This window comes from Saimiri boliviensis, chromosome 11, assembly GCF_048565385.1.
Source record: "Saimiri boliviensis isolate mSaiBol1 chromosome 11, mSaiBol1.pri, whole genome shotgun sequence".
Classification (NCBI taxonomy): domain Eukaryota; kingdom Metazoa; phylum Chordata; class Mammalia; order Primates; family Cebidae; genus Saimiri; species Saimiri boliviensis.
This window is the reverse complement of record NC_133459.1, coordinates 59,158,118-59,171,312: the sequence shown is the minus strand read 5'-3', so window position 1 is coordinate 59,171,312 and position 13,195 is coordinate 59,158,118. Positions and strand designations below refer to the sequence as shown.

At 37.1% G+C, this 13,195-nt stretch overlaps 1 long non-coding RNA gene across 1 annotated transcript in view; it reads left to right on the top strand.

Moving 5' to 3' along the window:
• LOC141580261 (uncharacterized) overlaps positions 1-13,195 on the top strand; it is a 52,062-nt gene that overhangs the window by 20,194 nt on the left and 18,673 nt on the right. The gene's annotated exons all lie outside the window — the stretch shown is intronic.

Here is a 13,195-nt window from a genome sequence, read left to right as displayed (position 1 = left end):
GCTTCATATATTTGAGTGCTCTCATGTTGGGTGCATATATGTTTATAGTTGATTTATCTTCCTGGTAAATTGGCCACTCTTATAATTATATGATGTTCTTTTTTGTCTATTGTATCCATTTTTGACTTAAAGTTTATATTTTCTGATACAAGTATAGCCACCTCTGATATCTTTTGGTTATCATTTTCATGGAAAATCTTTTTCCATCCTTTTACTGTCAGCCTACATGTGTCTTTAAATCTAAAGTCAGTCTCCCATAGGCAGCATATAGTGAGATCTTGATTTTTACAAATTCGTTCAGCCACTCTATGTCTTATAATTGGGAATTTACATTTAAAGCAATTACTTATAGAGAAGGACTTAAGATTGCCATTTTGTTAATTGTTTTCTCTCTTGCAGCTTTTTGTTCTTTTTTCTTTCTTTCTTGGTATTGTTATTTTGGTAGTGACATGTTTTGAATCATTTTTTAATTTCCTTTATGTATCTTCTACATGTATTTTCTTTGTAGTTAACATGATGCTTGTGTAAAATACTTACAACAATCTGCTTTAAGCTGATAACAATGCAATCACATACAAAAACTCTAATCTTTTACTTATTTCTCTTTCATACTTTGTGTTAACTTTTAATTAAAAGTAATTTATGGACTACCATTACAATATTCTGTATTTGTTTATACATTTACCTTTACCAGCAAGTTTTTTACTTTCACATGTTTTTGTGTTTCATGTTTTGTGTCGCTGTCTACCATTCTTTTGTTTCAACTCGAAGGATTCTTTATAGCATTTTCTGCAAGTCTAATGGTGAGGAACTCCTTCAGCTTTTATCCAGGAAATTCAGTGTTTCTGCTTCATTTTTTAATGTCAGTTTTGCCATATATAGTATTTTTTTGGCACTTTGAATATATTCTTCTATTCTCTGCTGGCCTGCAAGATTTCTGCGAAGAAATCCATTGATATGTTTATGCAGAATCATTTTCATGTGCTGAGTAGCTTTCTTCTTGCTGCTTTCAAAATCCTTTCTTTGTCTTTGACTTTTGGCGATATGATTGCAATGTAGACTTTTACAAATTTATCTTAATTGGGATCCTTTATGCTTCTTTAATCTGTATGTCTATTTCCTTCCCCAGATTTGGGAAAATCTCAGCCATTATGTCTTATGCCATTCTCAATAACTCTTTCTCTCTCTCTCTATCTCATTTCCTTCTGGAATAGCCATAATGTGTAATTAGTCTGCTTGATGAGGTTCCATAAGTCCCTTATGCTTTATTCATTCATTTTCATTTTTTCCCCCTTTTGTTCTTCTGACTGGGTAATCTGAAATGACCTGTTTTTGATTTTGTTAATTCTTTTTTCTGCTTCATCACATATACTGTTGAATTCCTCTAGTGAAATGTTCAATTCAGCTGTTGTGTTCTTAAGTTCCAAAATTGCTGTCACTTATTTAAAAATTTTTCTCTTTGTTAATAATCTCTTTTTGTTCATTTATCATTTTTCTAACATCTTTGTGATGGTTATTTTGAATTCTTTGTCAGGTAATTCATATACCTCTATTTCTTTAGGGTTGGTTACTAGAAATATATTTTGTTCCTTTGATTGAGATATGTTTTCCTATTTCTTTATGTGTCTTATAATTGTGTTGGCATTTATGCTTTTGAAAAACAGCCATCTCTCCTGGTCTTTACTCACTGGCTTCATAAAAGGAAATAACTTCACCAGTTATTTCAGCTAGAGATTGTGAAGGCCTCTCACATCTTTTCTGGAGATGTGTTTTCTCTGGTTTCTCTCAATTAGAGAGGTTTGCAAGTTGTTTTTTTCAGGGCTTGTAATCTCTTGCTCCCTCTGGTGTCTGTTCTATAGTATTATAAGTTTTCTGGAGCAACCTTGAGCAACTGTGTTTTCAGTTTTTGTTTTAGCTTTTGTTTTTTTGTCCTGTGGCCCTAAGCAAACAAGGTATGTTGGTTTCCCATCAGGACTCTGAATCAGATGAGACAAAAACTCATCCTTCAGGAAGTCCCCTGCAAAGGCAGAATGCTGGACGCATATACCACCCTTCTCTTTTTTCCCCAGGGAAAAAGCCACTCCTGATTACAACAAGCTTACTCTTGATTACAACAAGCCATGCTAATTTCTATCTGTGGTATTACAACTTCTCTGGCACTGCTTCAAGCCCATGACTCTCTTTTGCTTTCTGTGGCTCCCAGGCATCCCACGTATGTCAGTTCCCATGAATCTTCCGAGTCAGGTGAGAGAGAAACCAGTTCCTTGGGCAGTCCCCCAAAACCTGAAACTTTGAACATACATTTCATTCTTTTCTCTACCTCTCATGAAAGAAGCTGTATATTGGGCTTTTCTTCCCAGAGATATACTGGCTTGGGGAGGGGCTGACATGGTTGAAATGAAATGGATTTCTTACCCATTTCAATGCAGCTGCTATTGGCTTTGAGCTTGCCTGGGGGCATTGTGACTTCCTAACTGATTTCTAGAGTTCTCATAAAAACTTTTTGTCTGAATATTGTTGTTTAGTTAATGTTTCTGTGAAGGAATGAGGTCTGGGGTTTCCTATTCCTCCATCTTGATGATGTCACTCTTCTATATCTCTTAAACAATGAGAAATTAAAACGTGCTCACTCCACACTCATATGTGCAAAGACACACACACACCTCCTATCCCCTTATTATCCTACCTATGGCCTCCTTTTTATTTATGCAGTTCTTCCCCTAAAGTACTCTCTTTCTTACCATAGCCCAGCAAATATGCCACAAGGTTTCACGAATAGGTTTAATACCATATTTAGACCTAAGCCATAGGAATCCCTGCTCTAGGCCTTGTATTGAAGGATAATACATACCACAAATACAAAAAGACAGATTTATTTAAGAGCACAGAAGCACCTCTGTCACTCAGGATCTGGTGTTGAGGCTGACATATGCAACCTTACACATCTGTTCTTATGACGAACATCTTCTGGACCTCAAGGGAAATTTTTTTTTTTTTTTTTTTTTTTAATGTCTCAATGTATGCCCTTGACACATGCTTTAAAGGTTTGGGGCTTGTGCCACTGCCAATGTTGAAGCTAGTCCCTACTTTAGAATGTGGGAAATATTTGAAGAACAGAAGCATTTAGGTAAAAAAAGAGGCAAATTAGTCAATCTGTCAAATCAAATCTTTCTTTTCAAAAAGGTTGAATGTGGAGATTCCTGCTCAATAAAGAATCATTTCCCAGTGACATGGAGGGTACTTTTTCTGGCTTCTCTATCTTCTGGCTTTGGAGATACATCAATTGGTATGGTATTTATAGTGGTGGTAGGTGGCAGATAAAGAACTATTAACTTTGTAATGGTTAAAATTTATATTACTCTGAAATTTATATATAAGAAGAAGTAACATGTACGATGTCTGATAGTGATTCTTTATCTTTTTATTGAATCTGGTTACTGTTTTAAAAATTGTGAAAATCATGAGCTAAGTGATAATTTATACAATGAAATTATGATAGTTTGTAAAGTTTTCTATGATGATGATGATAATTTATCATATGTAATCCCATTGTAATGTGTGCATATTACATCCAAAATTTAGATATTTCTAAATCTAAGATCATAATTATTACTCTAATAATTTATTGATAATTTCAGTTTCTCCTGCCTCTGAAGAGTGAGTTTTCCCTAAAACTGAAATTAGTATAAACTTACCTAAAAACTACAGTGACTCAGGAATAATTGTGTAATTTGGTGTTACTATTAAAAGAACAAAAATTATGTGACAATCTTTATTATAATAGCATAAAAAAGGTTTTGCCAGAATGAAGGAAAGTAAATTTTGTTGAATTAGTATATAGCAACTTATAAATTATATATTCCTTAATTTTAGTAGTCAACAAACTAACCACTGATTAGTAGAAAAGGCAGACATGTATGATAATAATTGAATTCTGTTATCTTTGATATCTTGTTTATTTTCAGTAACATAGAAAATCATAGCTTTGCACGTATTTTTAGATTTTTATTTCTATTAAAATATATTTGTCAATGTAGGGATGTAGAAGAAAGCAGTTTATGTAACAGTTTACTAGTTTGATTATGAATTTTGAATTTAGATATACAGTCTAAGGGCCTCTAGCTATGTTCTTGTCCTGAACCCATAAAATGTTTGAACCTGGTCTGAATCGGTTATGGCATGACAGCCAACACGTGTGACTACCGTGACACTGAAAGTGTGGATGAGCAGGTGTCTTACAACGTGGAGCTGTACTTCAGCATCCTGCTGTTCATATCTGTGGAGCTGTTTGAGGGTGCTCTACAAGTGCAGTGCTCAGCCCAAGGAACATGGGTGAGGGGAAGAGGATATTGTTGAGGGTCCTGGTATGGCATTTTCTTTTAGTCCCCTTTGAGTAGCCTCAAGCAAGCTGCAGAATGATTATACTAATTATACAAGTGTATTTGTAGCTTCATCACTGGCTTAAAATCCTGACTTTGAGAAAGTCTGACTGATACCCATATCAATTCATATTTTCTTTTCTTTTTTTTTAAATTTTAAAGTTCTGGGGTACATGTGCAGAATATGCAGGTTTGTTACATAGGTAAACATGTACCATGGTGGTTTGCTGCACCTATCAACCCATCACCTGGATATTAAGCACAGCTTGCATTAGTTATTTTTCCTAATGCTCTCCCTCTGCCAACCTCACCCCCTGACAGGACCCAGTGTGTCATGTTCCCCACCCTGTGTCCATGTGTTTCTACTGTTCAGCTCCCACCTATAAGTGAGAACATGTAGTGTTTGGTTTTCTGTTCCTGTGTTAGTTTACTGAGGATAATGTCTTCCAGCTCCATTCATGTTCCTGCAAAAGACATGATTTTATTCTTTTTTATGGCTGCATAGTATTCCATGGTGTATATGTACCACATTTTCTTTATTTAGTCTCTCGTAATGGGTATTTGGGTTAATTCCATGTCTTTGCTATGGTGAACAGTGCTGCAGTGAACATATGTGTTCATATATCTTTGTAAGAGAACAATTTATATTCCTTTGGGTATACACCCAGTAATGAGGTTGCTGGGTCAAATGGTATTTCTGATTCTAGATCTTTGAGGAATCGCCACACCACCTTCCACAATGGTTGAACTAATTTACATTCCTACCAACAGTGTACAAGTGTTTCTATTTATTCACAACCTCGCCAGCATCTGCTGTTTCTTGACTTTTTAATAATCACCATTCTGACTGGCATGAGATGTTATCACACTGTGGTTTTGATTGCATTTCTTTAATGATCAATAATGTTGAGCTCTTTTTCATATGTTTGTTGGCTGCATAAATGCCTTCTGAGAAGTGTCTCTTCATGTCCTTTGCCTCCTTTTTATTTTTATTTTTTTTTGTAGATTCTGGAAATTAGACCTTTGTCAGATGGAGAGGTTCCAAAATTTTTGTCCCACTCTGTAGGTTGCCTGTTTGCTCTGATGATAGTTTCTTTTGCTGTGCAGAAGCTCTTTAGTTTAATTAGATCCCATTTGTCAGTTTTTGCTTTCATTGCAATTGCTTTTTGTGATTTTGTCATGAAATCTTTGCCCATGCCTGTCCTGAATGATACTGCCTAGATTTTCTTCTAGTGTTTTTATAGTTTGGAGTGTTATATATAAGTCTTTACTCCATCTTGAGTTAATTTTTCTGTAAAGTGTAAGGCAGGGATCCAGTTTCAATTTTCTGCATATGCCTGGCCGGTTCTCCCAGCACCATTTATTAAATGGAGAATCCTTTCTCCACTGCTTGTTCTTATCATATTTGTCAAACATCAAATGGTTGTAGATGTGTAGTCTTATTTCTGAGTTTTCTATTCTGTTCTGTTAGTGTATGTGTCTGTTTTTGTACCAGTACCATGCTGTTTTGGTTACTATAGCCTTGTATAGTATACTATAGTTTGAAGTCTGGCAGAGTGATGCCTCCAGCTTTGCTCTTTTGGCTTAGGATTGCCTTGGCTATACGAGCTCCTTTTGGGTTCCATATGAATTTTAAAATAGTTTCTTCTAATTCTGTGAAGAATGTCAATAGTAGTTTAATGAGAATATCATTGAATCTACACATTGCTTTGGGCAGTATGACTAGTTTCACAATATTGATTCTTTCCTATCCATGAGTATAAAATGGTTTTCCACTTGTTTGTGTCCTCTCTGATTTCCTTAAGCAGTGGTTTGTAGTTCTCCTTGAAGAGGTCCTTTAGTTCCCTTGTTAGCTGTATTCCAGGTATTTTATTCTCTTTGTAGCAATTGCCAGTTAACATTTTCAAAATAAATTTCAACATTATCTTTGTCAATGAAAGAATATAAGGCTCTTCGAGATCGCGCCATTGCACTCCAGCCTGGGTAATAAGAGTGAAACTCTGTCTCAAAAAAAAAAAAAAAAAAAAGAAAATAAGGCTCTTAAAATCTTATTAAAATTTTTATTTTTAATCAACAAATAATAATTGTAATTTTTATGACTTTAACTGTTTCATATTTTTAAGTTGTAAAAGTGGTTTGAATTTTTTATTAACTACTTATAAAACAGACAATTTCTTTTTCATAGTGATAATTAATAATTTGAAAAGATTTAAAAAAATCTTGATCAAAGACTGTGTGTAGGCTGGATGTATGGCTCGTTCCTGTAATCCCAGCACTTTGGGCCCAGGTGAGCGGATCATTTTAGGTCAGGAGTTTGAGACCAGCCTGGCCAACATGCTGAAACTCCATCTCTACTAAAAATACAAAAATTAGCCAGGTGTGGTGGCACAGGCCTGTAGTCCCAGCTATTCAAGAGATTGAGGCAAGAGAATTGCTTGAACCTGGGAGGTGGAAGTTGCAGTGAGCCAAGATTGGGCCATTACACTCCAGCCTGGGTGACAGAGTGAGACTCCACCTCAGAAGAAAAAAAGTGTGTGTAGCTATTTCAGAAACATCTGATAATGAAGTTCTAGTCACAGACACAAGCTGCAGTCTTGCATTAAAATATGCAAAAATATTTTTTAAAAATATAATTTGAACTTTTATTTTAGATTCAAAGAGTGTATGTGCAGTTTTGCTACATGGGTATACAGTGTGATGCTGAGGTTGTGGGTAAGAATGATCCCATCACCTAGATAATGAATGAGCGTAGTACCCAATAGTGAGTTTGTGAAAATATTTTTGAAAGTTATTTATAAATTCTAAATTTGTAATCATTGCTAATGTTTTAAAATCATAATTATATGACAATAAAATATATTTTCTAAAACCATGAGCCCCATATTTTCATATACCAAACCCTTAAATTTCTTCTAATTTACCCTAGTGTGCCTTACAAAATAGGGTCATTTTCTTTTCCTTTTTTTTTTTTTTTTTGAGATGGAATCTGGCTCTGTTGCCTAGGCTGGAGTACAGTGATGCAATCTCAGCGCACTGCAACCTCCATCTGCCAGGTTCAAGCAATTCTGCTGCCTCAGCCTCCCAAGTAGATGGGACTACAGGCATATGCCACTATGCCCGGATAATTTTTTGTATTTTATTTTAGTAGAGACAGGGTTTCACCATGCTGGCCAGGCTGGTCTCGAATTCCTGACCTTGTGATCTGCCCACCTCGGCCTCCCAGAGTGTTGGGATTACAGGCGTGAGCCACCGTGCCCAGCCTAATGGTCATTTTCTATATGTGCCATGACATACAAAACACTGGAATCCGTGCTTTATCTGATAAACAACCTTGACAGCACTCCATAGTCACCATGGGAGGTTGACAAAACACTCAGGCCTGGTCCACCCCAAGAATCTGACTTAGTTGATTTGGTCTGGGGTGGGGGTTGAAAACTCAGTGTTCTCTCTGTTCTGAGTGGATCTGAGCATTAGAATGACCAGGAGAGCTTGGAAAACACAGATGTCTGAGCTTCACCTCAGAATATTTGGATCATGGGTTCTGGGCCCCATATTTTTTCAAAGAGAACCATTGCTTAAGGTGATATCCTGCCCTCTCCTTCTACGCGGCAGTAAGCCTCATTGCTCAGCCTTCCAGGCAGAAGTCTACAAACTAAGGAATTGAATGACATTGGTTTGAGGTTTACAAAATATTAACTCTATTCTACCCAATAATTTGGGACTTGGGTTACAAAACATTTGGGAGTATTGGAAGCTGTCTTTTAAGTGATGCCAGTTGCATAACACCGGTGGATTCTGGTGGCGTAGACAATGATTTTCAACACTGGCTTATGTTAGAATTACCTAGAGAGCAATAAACAAACAAACGAAAACACAAACATGCTTGGGCCTCATCCCAGACCAATTAAATGAGAATCTCCAGGAATGCGACCCATATACAATCTGGTTTTCAAAAAGCTTCTCAGATGATTTTAATAAATACCCAAAACTGAGAACAATTGGCTCAAGGGAAACAGGCAGGATTTGATTTCTAACTGGTCTACTCAGTGTCCAGTGTCCATACCTATTCCTAACTCACATTCTGTGGTTCTCCTGGACTATGCTATCTAACATGGACTTACTATTCTTGCCCCCTGTGTTTTTTATTGCCCAGTTAATGACTTCCTTTGTCTGCAAAGCCTCCTTTTATTGCTCCAGCTCTCAGTGACTGCTTCTTCCATAATTTCATCTAATTATAACACATATTCTCGTCTGTGAGAGAAGAAACAATGCTGTCTCCATCATTGTGTCCCACCATGAGGAATATCTACCCATGGCAGGTTTTTAGGAAATGCTTGCTTCTGCTCTTTCTGGCTGTGCTTTCCTTAGGAAAGGTGAGCAGATTCCACTTTGTGGAGATGGCAAAGAATTGGGGAAAGCCAAACTCTTATTCATCTCTATTTTTTTCTCCTACTGTTTGAGGAGGGAAGGTAAGAGTCCAGAATGTTGCAGAGGGATCCTATAGTGGTGGGATTTTCTATTTTGCCAGGCTTTACACCCATGCCATGTATGAGTAGGTGCTAGATGAGGAGCAAGGTTTGTTACAATGAAAAACAGCTTATGTACAAAGTCACTGCCCTGGTAGGAGCCTGGAATAGCCTGTAGCTTGGATATGCATCTCTTGTTTCTATATCTTCATTGGCATCTTCTAGATATCGCTCAATGTTCCCTTATTTGCAAAAGGAATCTGAACTCTGGCCCAAAGCTCACGTGAACCATTTTTATATTCATTCATTCATCTATTCACTACACATTTGTTGAGTACTTTGTGTGCCAAGGCTCCCGTTAGTCTCTGTGAAGCTCCCGTTAGGCCTGTCTGCTAGCTAAGTGCCTGCAACTTTCAGAGCTGGGATTTACAGAGTAGCAGAATACTAGTTTCTTACAAAGTTTTTTCTTCATTTTATTTTAAATTCATTTAAATTTTATTAATGAAACACTTTAGCTAAATTGTGCAGGCTAAACATATTTAGAAAAACAAAACTTTTACCTAAAATAAAAAAGATGTTATCTTTGTGAATGTTTACAACTGTGAGGTAAATAGATCCATATTCATGCAAACACAGACTTATAAATACAATGCAAATGCACATATGATATGTGTTACTAATGCATATGCAGACCCTTGTAACATGTCCATTTCAACACTAAATATTTAAAGTCTTAAAGATGCCAACAAGTTGCTAATTCATGGTAATTTCATTCTTCTTTAAAACCTTATAACAGTTCCAAGTATAACTGGTACATAATTTTCAGTGCAGATATTGAAGCCTCAAGTTAGAAACTGCATAATTACTGTGTAATTATGTGGCTTTTGGTATGTATACACACTGAGTGGCTGAAGAAGGGCTTGGTACATTTTGTACACTTATAAAGTATTCACCTGCTTTGCTGGCTTTCTTGAATTTACATTTGTATATTCAAATAATACTTCACTTTATGAGCATTTGCCCATAGCCACCCCCACTCCAAAATATATATATGTATATGGATTCTAAGGAAAACACAACTGAGTCATTGGTTTGTTTTACAATGTTCCTGAAACATGAATCTTCTTTCTTTTTCTTTTTTTTTTAAATTGCATTTTAGGTTTTGGGGTACATGTGAAGAACATGCAAGATTGTTGCATAGGTACACACATGGCAGTGTGGTTTTCTGCCTTCCATCCCCTCGGCTGTATCTGTCATTTCTCCCCATGCTATCTCTCCCCACCTCCCCACCCCCCGTCCCTCCCCCATTTCCCCCCAACTGACCCCAGTGTGTAGTGCTCCCCTCCCTGTGTCCATGTGTTCTCATTGTTCAACACCCGCCTATGAGTGAGAACATGCGGTGTTTGATTTTCTGCTCTTGTGTCAGTTTGCTGAGAATGATGGTTTCCAGGTTCATCCATGTCCCTACAAAGGACATGAACTCATCGTTTTTGATGGCTGCATAATATTCCATGGTGTATATGTACCACATTTTCCCTATCCAGTCTATCATCGTTGGGCATTTGGGTTGGTTCCAGGTCTTTGCTATTGTAAACAGTTCTGCAATGAACATTCGTGTGCACGTGTCCTTATAGTAGAATGATTTACAATCCTTTGGATATATATCCAGTAATGGGATTGCTGGGTCAAATGGGATTTCTATTTTTAGGTCATTGAGGAATCGCCACACTGTCTTCCACAGTGGTTGAATTAATATACATTCCCACCAACAGTGTAAAAGTGTTCCTATTTCTCCATATCCTCTCTAGCATCTGTTGTTTCCAGATTTTTTAATGATTGGTATTCTAACTGGTGTGAGATGGTATATCAATGTGGTTTTGATTTGCATTTCTCTAATGACCAGTCCACGGATTCCACAGAAATCCAAACCATCATCAGAGATTATTGCAAACAACTCTATGCACATAAACTAGTAAACCTGGAAGAAATGGACAAATTCCTGGACACCTACATCCTCCCAAGTCTAAACTCGGAAGAAGCCGAAACCCTGAATAGACCAATAACAAGGTCTGAAGTCGAGGCAGCAATAAAGAGCCTACCACCCAAAAAAAGCCCAGGTCCAGATGGGTTCAAAGCCGAATTCTACCAGACATACAAAGAGGAGCTGATACCATTCCTTCTGAAACTATTCCAGACAATCCAAAAATAGGGAATCCTTACCAAATCATTTTATGAGACAAACATCATCCTGATACCAAAACCCGGCAGAGACTCAACAAGAAATGAAAATTTCAGGCCAATATCCATGATGAACATAGATGCAAAAATCTTCAATAAAATACTGGCAAACCGATTGCAACAGCATATCAAAAAGCTCATCCACCATGATCAAGTAGGATTCATCCCAGGGATGCAAGGCTGGTTCAACATACACAAGTCCATAAACGTAATTCACCACATAAACAGAACCAAAGACAAAAACCACATGATTATCTCAATTGATGCAGAGAAGGCCTTTGACAAAATTCAACAGCCCTTTATGCTAAAAACCCTCAATAAACTAGGTATTGACGGAACGTATCTCAAAACAATAAAAGCTATTTATGACAAACCAACAGCCAATATCATACTGAATGGGCAAAAACTGGAAGCATTCCCTTTGAAATCTGGCACTAGACAAGGATGCCCTCTCTCACCACTCCTATTGAATATAGTACTGGAAGTTCTAGCCAGAGCAATCAGGCAAGAAAAAGAAATAAAGGGTATTCAAATTGGAAAGGAGGAAATCAAATTGTCTCTATTTGCAGATGACATGATTGTTTATCTAGAAGACCCCATCGTCTCACCCAAAATCTCTTGAAACTGATAAACAACTTCAGCAAAGTCTCAGGATACAAAATCAACATGCAAAAATCACAAGCATTCCTATACACCAGTAACAGACTTAAAGAGAGCCAAATCAAAAACGAACAGCCATTCACAATTGCTACAAAGAGAATAAAATACCTAGGAATACAACTAACAAGGAACGTAAAGGATCTCTTCAAGGAGAACTACAAGCCGCTGCTCAACGAAATAAGAGAGGACACAAACAGATGGAGAAACATTCCATGTTCATGGTTAGGAAGAATCAACATAGTGAAAATGGCCATACTGCCCAAAGTAATTTACAAATTCAATGCTATTCCCATCAAGCTACCAATGACCTTCTTCACAGAACTGGGAAAAAACACCTTAAACTTCATATGGAACCAAAAGCGAGCCTGCATAGCCAAGTCAATTCTAAGCAAAAAGAACAAAGCAGGAGGCATCACACTACCAGACTTCAAACTATACTACAAGGCTACAGTAATCAAAACAGCATGGTACTGGTATCAAAACAGAGATATAGACCAATGGAACAGAACAGAGACCTCAGAGGAAATATAACATACCCACAACCATCTGATCTTCAACAAACCTGACAAAAACAAGTAATGGGGAAAGGATTCCCTGTTTAATAAATGGTGTTGGGAAAACTGGCTAGCCATGTGCAGAAAGCAGAAACAGGACCCCTTCCTGACACCTTACACCAAAATTAACTCCAGATGGATTAAAGACTTAAACATCAGACCTAACACCATAAAAACCCTAGAAGAAAATCTAGGCAAAACCATTCAGGACATAGGCGTAGGCAAGGACTTCATGACCAAAACACCAAAAGCAATGGCAACAAAAGCCAAAATAGACAAATGGGACCTAATCAAACTCCAAAGCTTCTGCACAGCAAAAGAAACAGTCAGTAGAGTGAATCGGCAACCAACAGAATGGGAAAAAATTTTTGCAGTCTACCCATCTGACAAGGGGCTGATATCCAGAATTTACAAAGAACTGAAACAGATCTACAAGAAAAAAACAAACAAGCCCATTCAAAAATGGGCAAAGGATATGAACAGATACTTTACAAAAGAAGACATACAGGATGCCAACAAACATATGAAAAAATGAATCTTATTTCTAATTTTTAGAACTTTTCACTTGAATTTTGGAAGCAGAGCCTTGTTTTTTAATTTCTGACTTTGATTTTAGGTTCAATGGGTAGATGTGCAGATTTGTTACATCAGTATATTGCATGTCATGGGTGCGTGGTGCACAGATAATGTTGTCACCCAGGCAAATGGCATAATACCAATAGGTACTTTTTCAACCCCTACCCTCCTCCCAGCCTCCATCACCATGTAGACTCTGATGTCTGTTGTTCATTCCCTTCATTATGTCCATGTGTACTGAATATTGGGCTCCCAGTTGTAAGTGAGAACATGCAGTATTTGGTTTTCTGTTCCTGCTTTGATTTGCTTAGGATTATGGCCT